Source organism: Bos mutus, unplaced genomic scaffold (genome assembly GCF_027580195.1).
Source record: "Bos mutus isolate GX-2022 unplaced genomic scaffold, NWIPB_WYAK_1.1 CTG1292, whole genome shotgun sequence".
In the NCBI taxonomy this organism is placed as follows: domain Eukaryota; kingdom Metazoa; phylum Chordata; class Mammalia; order Artiodactyla; family Bovidae; genus Bos; species Bos mutus.
The window spans coordinates 20,479-31,276 of NW_027218754.1; the positions used below are offsets into that span (position 1 = coordinate 20,479).

General features: G+C 46.2%; 1 long non-coding RNA gene and 1 pseudogene across 1 annotated transcript; both read right to left on the reverse strand.

Moving 5' to 3' along the window:
• Positions 1–1,442, reverse strand: LOC138986771 (uncharacterized). Its single transcript, XR_011463430.1, has 2 exons — positions 936–1,442; positions 1–527 (listed from the first exon to the last, which is right to left on the reverse strand). It is a non-coding gene; the product is annotated as an uncharacterized lncRNA (long non-coding RNA).
• A 767-nt stretch (positions 1,443–2,209) lies between these two features.
• Positions 2,210–10,560, reverse strand: LOC138986769 (olfactory receptor 4P4-like; annotated as a pseudogene).
• Positions 10,561–10,798: the final 238 nt, after the last annotated feature.

Genomic DNA, 10,798 nt, shown 5'->3' on the forward strand with positions numbered 1-10,798 from the left:
CCTCAACCTTTCCAAGCATCAGGGTCTTTTCAAATGCGTCAGCTCTTCTCATCAGGTGGCCAAAGTGTTGGAGTTTTAGCTTCAACATCAGTCCTTCCAATGAACACCCAGGACTGATCTCCTTTGGGATGGACTGGTTGGATCTCCTTGTAGTCCAAGGGACATTCAAGAGTCTTCTCCAACACCACAGTTCAAATGCATCAATTCTTTGGCCCTCAGCTTTCTTTAGAGTCCAACTCTCACATCCATACATGACTGCTGGAAAAACTATAGCTTTGACTAGACAGATCTTTGTTGCTAGTAAAGTAATGCTCAAAATTCCCCAAGCCAGGCTTCAGCAATACGTGCACCATGAACTTCCAGATGTTCAAGCTGGTTTTAGAAAAGGCAGAGGAACCAGAAATCAAATTGCCAACATCTGCTGGATCATCGAAAAAGCAAGAGAGTTCCAGAAAAACTTCTATTTCTGCTTTCTTGACTATGCCATAGCCTTTGACTGTGTGGATCACAATAAACTGTGGAAAATTCTGAAGGAGGACACACACACATAATATAGCCAAATATTAATATGGCCTATCTTTTGTGTGGAGAACAGTTAACATTTTTTTTATGACATATTAATAATATGATTCTTTAAAATTCATAATCTTTCCTATTAATTTAAAAAAATATTACATTATTTGAGAGAGAAACATTAGAAAATATCCTATTACCTAAAATAAATCTATAGTATTAAATATAGTTTAACTCATTATATAGAATACAAATCTATACTATCAATAGTTACATTTTATATCCAAAACTATGCACATTTTCATAAGAAAATGCAGCAATCTTAAAAATGTATTTCAAACAAAATGTATACTTTGCACTAGAAAATCATGAAAATCCTATAGGTATGGATGTATACACATTAGACTTCCCTGGTAGCTCACCTGGTAAAGAATCCATCTGCAATGCAGGAGACCTCTGGTTGATTCCTGGGTCAGGAAAATCCCCTGGAGAAGAGATAGGCTACCCACTCCAGTATACTTGGGCTTCCCTGATGGCTCAGTTGGTAAAGAGTCTGCCTGCAGTATGGGAGACCTGGGTTCAGTCCCTGGCTTGGGAAGATCCCCTGGAGGAGAACATGGCAACCCACTCTGATATTTGTGCCTGGAGAATCCCCATGGACAGAGAAGCCTGGTGGGCTACAGTCCATGTGGCCACAGAGTCAGAAACACCTAAGCACAGCAGCAGAATATATATATATTCCCATCACTGAGTCTGATCTATATTTTGTCAAATATTATTTTAGGATTATTCTACACTTGAAATTAGAAACGAAGTGAAAGTCTTTTACTTTGAAATAAATCATCTATTTTGAGGAACTAAAGGATTTATATTTTCTTCTTTTTTGTAGCAAAGTCAGTTGTAGTTTATTTATTCCTTGATCATGTATACTTAATGTCAAACCCAGTTAAAAAGCAAGATTTGTGTATATATATATATATATATATATATATATATATATATATATACACACACATATATTTTCCCCAATACTTACAATGTTACTTCACAAACAGATCACACAGTGACTTGCTTTTCAGACTGTAAGACTTGCCATGTAGACTATAAGGCTGGACTTTACACTATGTTGTATTTAGATCTATATATTCTTTTCACTTAAGTAAAATAATCACAGTTCACAAAAATACACAAAAAGATCTCTAGGTATTTGATTAAAAGAAATCTAGAGTTGTAGGATACGAGGCTAGGTATATAGTTCTGAAAGGAGTTTGCAGTATGTGATTGTTCTTATTTTCCTATAACTGCCTTTTTTTTTGTTTTGTTTAGTCGCTGAATCATGTCCAGCTGTTTTGCATCCCCATGGGCTGTAGCCCACCAGATTCCTCTCTCCATGGGATTTCCCAGGCAAAAACACTGGAGTGGGTAGCCATTTCCTTCTCCAGAGGATCTTCCTGGCCCAAGGATTGAACCTGTGTCTCCTGCATTAGCAGGTGGATTCTTCAACTGTCTTTTACCTTTTAACATATTATTACCTTTTTTTATACCTTTGAGGCCAAGTATTTTGAGAGCGAAGTCTCCCCAGGTTTAGCCTTCAATACAGGCAGGATCTCTCTCCTCCAGATTTTTTTCAGTGTGTTTTTACTCTGTAAAGTTTTTTTTTTTTTTTTTTTTTTTTTTTTTTAAACAAAGGGGATTATTAGTGAAAAGTGAAATCAAGGAAAACACATTGAGAGGAAAATAAAGAAGGAACCACTGAAGGCAAGCTGTTGTTGGAGGCTTGGCTTTTACATATTCTGACTGATTTTCCCATTAGCAGGAGAGAATCAGCAACAGAGGGAGTGATGAGAAGACAGTCACTGGTGTCAGACGAATGACCTTCAGATCATTAAGCTCCCTTCCCAGAACCTTTTATTGCACCAAACTCTTCTTATGGAATTTTTCATCTCCATGTTTCTAAGTGTGTAGATAAGCGGGTTGAGCATGGGGACAATAATTGTGTAGAAGAGCGTAAACACTTTATCTTCTGGTAATGTTGTGGCAGGTCTAATGTAAACAAAGATGACAGGTGTGAAAAAGAGGATCACGGACTGTGATGTGGGAACTACAGGTGGAAAGTGCTTTATGGTGGCTTTCTGCAGAATATGTGCACACATTATACAGAATCAAAGTGTAGGAGGCCATCAAAACCACAAAGAGCACCAGTCCCATCAAGCCAGAACTGGCAATGACAAAAAAGCCAATTTTGTGAGTATCAGTGCAGGCTAGTTTCAACAAAAGATATGCATCACGGAAATAGTGATCTATTTCACTGGGGCCACAGAAAGGTCAAACAATCGCAAGAAGAAAGAGACCAAGAGAATGAAGAAGTCCCCCTGCACACGACGCTATGAGAATTGAGTGACGTTTTTGCCTGTTCATGGTGATGGCGTCGTGGAGAGGTTTGCTGACGGCCACATAGCAGTCACAGGCCATCCCTGTGAGGGTGAAGACCTCAATCCCCCCTCAAAGAAGTGGGTGGTGAAAAGCTGTGTCATGCAGTTTTTATAGGAAATGGCCTTTTTCTCCATCAGTAAGTCAGTCATGAGTTTGGGTGTCACAGTGGAGGTGTAGAAGAGGTCTGAGAGTGCAAGGCAGTTAAGGAAGAAGTACATGGGCTGGGTGATTAGCTGACTGCATGTAATAGAAATCACAATGATCAAATTCCCCAACCAAATAGCCAGGTAACAGAATAAGAAAAATAAAAAGCAGAGGATCTGGACTTTCTTGTCCATAGAAAGTTCTAAGAGGATAAATTCAGTAACATTATTTCTATCTTCCATGATCTGATGTTCAAGAAAGTGATCTGAAATGACAAAACCAATGAAACGAATCATTGATGAGAAAATGGAAACCTAATATCTACTTTAAATGGCACCAATGCCTTTTTTAAAGACAAGTTATTTTGAGACCCACTGAAATCATTTTCATTTAATACGAGTCTTTGACTATCTAGTACTAATATTCTTCTAAGAGCTAAGAATACAGTGATAAATTAGACAAAGTTCCAGTTTTTTATATAATTTAAATTATTTTGTGAGGAAGCAAGGAATTATATTTATCAGAATTTTAAAAAAAGAGATAATCTTAATAGTGTTAAGTAGGGTGACATATAATGTGCCAATTTAGGATGTAAAATAGAGGTAACTATAGAATTTGCTTGATTAAGTGGTTTCTAATGAAATCACAAAATTGTGTAGGGTGTGTGGGTGGGTTTTGCAGTGCTGGCACAGAGTCAATGTTAAATAAATATCAATTAAATAAAAATCTGGAAAGTGAACAATGTGCTATAATTTTGAAGGAATAATACAATAAATAATCATCCTTTAGTCAGGTAATTCATGATAAAACTGAAGAACAAATCATTTTTATGAGTGGACTCATAATCCTTTTTGACTTTTAAGTTAGTTAAGTTGCTCAGTAGTATCTGATTCTTTGCGACCCCGTGGACTGTAGACCACCAGGCTCCTCCATCCATGGGATTCTCCGGGCAAGAATACTGGAGTGGGTTGCCATTTCCTTCTCCAGGGGATCTTTCTGACTCAGGGATCAAACCCAGGTCTTCTGCATTGCAGGCAGATGCTTTAACCTCTGAGCCACCAGGGAAGCCTTTTTTTGACTTTTAAGAGGAAATAATTCCTTCATGTGAAATACTCCATGAAACTTTCATATTTCTTAAACAATATTTGAAGCATCTCTAGGTTAATATATTGACAACTATGCTTTTCCTGTTTGTCTATATTTCTCTTGCAAGATTATTTCCTCTTTCAAAATAAATTAACATTCAGAAGTTATTTGAGTTCCATCTTATCAGACTGTAATTATAGTTGCCTAGTTTGGAAATAATATACTGAGAAATGGGCTCCACTAATTCCAAATTAGTTCCCCTAAACACAATGCAATAAACAAGATGGAGCACTTCTTCCCGTAATTTCTTAGAGAATTCACCCACACAGTCTGCATGTGGAGTAGAGTTCCCTTTGGTCCACATCTTCTCTAGCATTTGTTATTGATAGACTTTGCAATGAGGACCATTCGGATTCGAGGAAGTGGTCCCTCCTTGTAATTTGCAGTTGAGTCGCTCCAATCATTAGTGTTATGGAGCAAGATGAACTTTTGGAAATGCAGATGCAATTCTATCACCTCCCTGCCACAACTGCTCTTGGATTTTCCCATCATATTGAATATATGATCACATCCCTTCATTGCTTGTTCCCGAAGTTTGTCTCTGATGTCTTTTCACTGGAATGCCCTCTGCACTCTGGCTTCCATCCCATAGGGCATTTTTCATTTCTAGAATGTCCTAAGTTTCCCTGGTCACATAGCCTTCCAAGATGCTATTTTCCCTGTGTGAAATTCTTCCTGCATCTTAACCCTGGTTTACGTAGGTTCAACCTACGGATCTCAAACCAATTGTTACTCTGAAAAGCCTTTCCTGACACCCAGGTTTTGGTGAGGGAAGAGGTCCCACTATAAGTTTTCAAAGGATCTGGCTGTGATGTATCATTAAATTCCTCTCAGTGAAAGCAGGAACTCTGTGTCTTCTTCTCTCCACATTCTATTTCCAGAAATTTATTACACGCCTCCTAGCTCATCGTAGGTGCTCAGTATTTACTTAGTGTGTGAAAGACAGAAAAGATCTTGGAGGCCTCAAGGTGTCACTTGGCTCGGCACTTTTGATCTCCTTGTATATTTGGCGATTGAATTCTTTCTTTCCTGGGTTGATGTGTACACTATAATCAAGGCAAAATATAAGGCATTAATACATATCCATAAATATAGTTTCTTGCTTTCAAGGAACTCGTACCGCAGATTTCTACAAGTTAGGGCTTTTCAAAAGCTCTAGAACGGTCAGTGAACGTTCAGTATGATTCATTTTCACTTCAAAGAAAAATCGTTTGACTTCCATAGCAAAGGTGGAGACCTTCCAACGTTTAGTCCAATACTTATACCTTGACCATTTCAGGCAAGTCTTGTGGTTCCTTCTGGAGGTGTGTGGCACTTGCAGAAATGTGAAAATTTTCCAATGTCCTCAGACTTTGCTGTCATTTGCAATCATCAAGAAAGCTTCCAGGTCAGGTCTCCCACCACACACAGTCAGTAGCCAACGGAGTGCATTCAGGAATATCGTTGTTAACCAGCATCACCGTTGATACTGTTGCTGCACACTCAATGCAGTGGGCAGGGCCAGGATTGTCCTCTGGGTCTCATGTGGAATGGGAGAGAGGGGCCCCCCCCCCCACAGAGCCCACACACCCCACCCGCTGTTCACAGCCTTGTGACTAGAAACGGTCCCCAAAACAAGAATCAGACAAACCAGAGAAGCCCAATGATAGTCCTTGAGATGAAGGAACTAAGCAGCTGGTTGAGAAGGCACCAAGGGAAAGGTTTCTTCTTTTTGTCTGCCACTCTACTCCTTTCTTCCTGGACGCCTTAGGGTTCGTCATGGAGATTTGAAATAAAGTGCACAAAAGTCATATGTGTTGAATCAAGATTTTGCATTTAACCATCTCTCAAAAAGGAAGAGAGCTTCACCTGCACATGTTTCTTTCAAAAACGTCAACTGCTTTTCAATTCTGGGGTTTCTCTCTTGCCTTGTTCAAGTAGCCTTAAGAGTAAAAATCAATTTAAAAACTACATAAAGATTCAAAGATACCAACAAAGGACAGCTTCTGTTTCTGAAATCATCTTTCCATTTAGTAGAACACGAGCTCTATTCTTTGTATTTTGCCTAGGAATTAGCAATGTCCTTGTTCAGATGGCAAGGCATCCCCCCCGCAGGAGATTGGGGTTTGGTCCCTGGGTCGGGAAGATCCCCCCCCCGCCCCGGAGAAGGAAATGGCAACCCACTCCAGTATTCTCGCCTGGGAAATGCCACGGACAGAGGAGCCTGATGGGCCACAGTCCATGGGTCATATCAAAGTTGGGCTCAACAGCAGCAACTAGGAACAGAAGTATTTCCAAAGACCACACTCAGTGTGTGTGTGTGTGTGTGTGTGTGTGTGTGTGTGTGTGTGTGTGTGTGTATCTCCTCTTGCCGTCTTGGAGTCTGTCTCGGAATCTTCATGTATTTCTGCCTCTGTATCTCCTGACAGCCAGCCAGCCGCCCGCCCGTTCGTCTGGCCCGGCCTCTGCCAGGTGCTCTGGCTCTGGCTGAGGAGCTTGCGCAGGCCAGCTGTCTCCCTTGGCGTGGGTGCGTGGTGTGTCTGTGTCTGTCTGTGTGCCTGCCTGTGGCTCGTCTACTCTCTCAGGAAGGTCGAGTGCTTGGCGGGCGGCGTGGGGGGGGGGGCCTCGGTAGTGCGCGGGGGGGGGGCTGAGGCGCTCTGGTCGACCGTGCCTCCGTGGCTTCCGGTGGGTTTGGGCACCAGGCAGGTGCCGGGAAGTTGGGCACTCAAGTTTCGCTGCGCCTAGGCCCGCAGGATGTTCAAAGGTCCCTGGGCCGCGGGTGGGAGGCGGGGGGCCCCAAGACCGACACTCCAGGGCCCCGCGGGCCTGAGCAGCGAATGGGATCGGGGGGGTGGCCCGCCCCGCTCAGCAGCGCGGCCGGGTCTGGAGTGGCGGGGGTGGGACGGCGCCGAGACCTCCGCACCCCTCAGCCCACACCCCAGGCCCCCCGCGCGCGCACGCACGCATGCCCTCCCGGTCACTGGGTGGTCCTGAAGCCCCCTCGGGCCCCGGGCCCGGCCAGGCGCTTGCTGGTCTGGTGTTGGCGGTGTTCGGGGGGCGGGCCGGCGTCAGCAGGCTGGAGTCAGGTCGGGGGTCATGCGGCTCAAATACAGCACGCCCCCCGACGAGAGGTGCGGCCCGTTGGCCCGACCTGCAGGTCGGAGCGAAAGGAGGGCGGCGCAAGGCTCTTAGGGCGCCCGGCGCCAACCGCTTCAGTCTCCGGACATATCAGCCTGAAGGCGCTAGATCTTGTCTGCTCTCAGAAGTTAAGCAGGGTCGGGCCTGGTTAGTATCTTGGATGGGAGACCACCTGGGAATCCCGGGTGCTCGAGGCTTTTTGCCTGCCAGAAGAGGTCCTTTAGCCCCACCCCCTCCCACCTCCCGCGTCCCAATTCTTGGATCCCCCCCGCAGCCCCAGCCCCTCCCAGGGCGGGGGGGGTGTGGGGGCCCGGCCCCGCCCCGCTGCAGACCTGGGTTGCCTCCGCGCTGCCCGCGAGCCCCTCCGCATTCGCATTCGACTTCCAGGACACCAGACGACAGGCAGTCCCTTCTCCATCTGGGGCTCCTTTGGCTTGCCTCAGGCAATCCCGGGGCTTGCACCGACTCCAGCCAGAGCCCCATCCCCCACCCCACCCCCTGCCTAGCAGGCGATCACGCGCGCGCACGCACAGATAGATGTGCCCAAACGGGGCATCTATCTTGTTCACTTATACTGTGGGTGGATCTATGCCTGGGAGTGGGACTGCTGAACCATAGGCTACTTCCACTTTTAGTTCCTTCGGGAACCTCCATATTCTTGTCCATACCGGCTCCACCAACTCCCATTCCTACTCACCATGGAGGAGAGTTCCCTTTGCTCCACATCTTCTCCAGCATTTGTTATTGACAGACATTGCAGTGAGGCCCAATCGGACTCATGTGAAGTGGTCCCTCCTTGGAGTTTGGAGTTGAGTCTCTCCAGTCATTAGTGATGTGGAACAAGATGACCTTTTGGAAGTGCAGATGCAATTCTGTCACCTCCCTGCTCCAACGGCTCTTGTATTTTCCCATCATATTGAAGATACGACCACTTCCCTTCAGGCTTGCTCCTCACGTTCTTCTCTGATGTCTTTTGCCTGGAATGCCCTCTGCACTCTTTGGCTTCCATCCCATAGGGCATTTTTCATTTCTTGAATGTCCTAAGTTTCCCTGGTCACATAGCCTTCCAAGATGCTATTTTCCCTGCCTGAAATTCTTCCTGCATCTCAACCCTGGTTTACCTAGGTTCACCCTATGGACCTCAATGCAATGGTTCCTCTGAAAAGCCTTCCCTGACACCCAGGTTTTGGTGAAGGAAGAGGCCCCTCTATAATTCTCACAGGATCTGCCTGTGATGTATCATTAGAGTCGTCTCAGTGAAAGCAGGAACTCTGTGTCTTCTTCTCTCCACATTCTATTTCCAGAAACTTATTACTTGCCTCCTAGCTCTTCGTAGGTGCTCAGTATTTACATAGTGTGTGAAAGATAGAAAAGCTCTGGGAAGCCTCAAGGTGTCTCTTTTGATCTCTTTGTATATTTGTCGATTCAATTCTTTCCTTTCCTGGGTTGATGTGTACACTATATTTGAGGCACAATCTACGGCATTAAGACACATCCATAAATATAGGTTCTTGCTTTCAAGGAACTCGTACAGCAGATTTCTACAAGGTGGGGGTTTTCAAATGCTCTAGAAGAATGTGAACGTTCAGTATGCTCCATTTTCATTTCAAAGAAAGATCGTTTGACTTCCATAGCAAAGGTGGAGACCTTCCAACGTTGAGTCCAATACTTATACCTTGACCATTTCAGGCAAGTCTTGTGGTTCCTTCTGGAGGTGTGTGGCTCTTGCAGAAATGTGAAGGTCTTCCATCGTCCTCAGACTTTGGTGTCATTTGCAATCATCAAGACAGCTTCCAGGTGTAGGTTCCAGACCACCACCACACACAGTCAGTAGCCAACGGAGTGGATTCCAGGAATATGCGTTGTTAACCAGCATCACCCTTGATACTGTTGCTGCACACTCAATGCAGTGGGCAGGGCCTGGATTATCCACTGGGTCTCATGTGGAATGGAGAGAAGGGTTTCCCACACACACACACACCACCCCCTCTGTTGACAGCCTTGTGACTAGAAACGGTCCCAAAACAAGAATCAGACAAACCAGAGAAGCCCAGATGGTAGTCCTTGAGATGAAGGAACTAAGCAGCTGGTTGAGATGGCTCCAAGGGGAAAGGCTGCTCTTTCTGTCTGCCCCTCTAGTCCTTTCTTCCTGGATGCCTTAGGGGTTCATCATGGAGATTTGAAATAAAGTTCACAAAAGTCTTATGTGTTGAATCAAGATTTTGCATTTAACCATCTCTCAAAAAGGAAGAGAGCTTCGCCTGCACATGTTTCTTTCAAAAATGCCAGTTGCTTTTCAATTCTGGGGTTTCTCTCTTGCCTTGTTCCAGTAGCCTTAATAGTAAAAATCAACAAAAACCACATAAAGATTGACAGATACCAACAAAGGACAGCTTCTGTTTCTGAAATCATCTTTCCATTTAGTAGAACACGAGCTCTATTCTTTGTATTTTGCCTAGGGAATTAGCAATGTCCTGGTTCAGATGGCAAGGCATCCACGCGCAGGAGACTCGGGTTTGATCCCTGGGTTGGGAAGATCCCCCGGAGAAGGAAATGCCAACCCACTCCAGTATTCTCGCCTGGGAAATGCCACGGACAGAGGAGCCTGATGGGCCGCAGTCCATGGGTCGTATCAAAGTTGGGCTCAACCCAGCAACTAGGAACAGAAGTATTTCCAAAGACCACACTCAGTGTGTGTGTGTGTGTGTGTGTGTGTGTGTGTGTGTTTGTGTATCTCCTCTCGCCGTCTTGGAGTCTGTCTCGGAATCTTCATGTATTTCTGCCTCTGTATCTTCTGACAGCCGGCCGCCGGCCCGTTCGTCTGGCCCCGGCCTCTGCCAGGTGCTCTGGCTCTGGCTGAGGAGCTTGCGCAGGCCAGCTGTCTCCCTTGGCATGGGTGCGTGCGAGTGTCTGTGTGTCTGTCTGTGTGCCTGCCTGTGGCTCATCTGCTCTCTCAGGAAGGTCGAGTGCTTGGCGGGCGGCGTGGGGGCAAAGGGGGGCCTCGGTAGTGCGAAGGGGCGGGGCTGACGCGCTCCAGTGGACTGCGCCTCCATGGCTCCAGGTGTGTTTCAGCACCAGGCAGGTGCCCAGCAAGATGGGCGCTCAAGATTCATTGCGCCTAGTCCCGAAGGAGGTTTAGAGTCCAGCGGGCCGCGGGAGTCAGGTCACGGCAGGTCCCGAAGATCGACACCTCTAGGGCGGCGTGGCCCTGATCAGAGAAACGGATCGGGGGCAGGCCCTGCTCAGCGAACGCAGCCGGGCTTGGAGTGGCTGGGGGTGGGAATGGGCCAAGACCTCCGCACCCCTCAGCCTACCCCCCAGGCCCCACGCGCAAACACGCCCACCCTCCCCGTCACTGGGATGTCCTGGAAGCCCTTCGGGCCCCCGGGCCTGGCCTGGCGATTCCTGGTCTGGTTTTGGCGGTGTTTGGTGGCGGGCTGGCGTC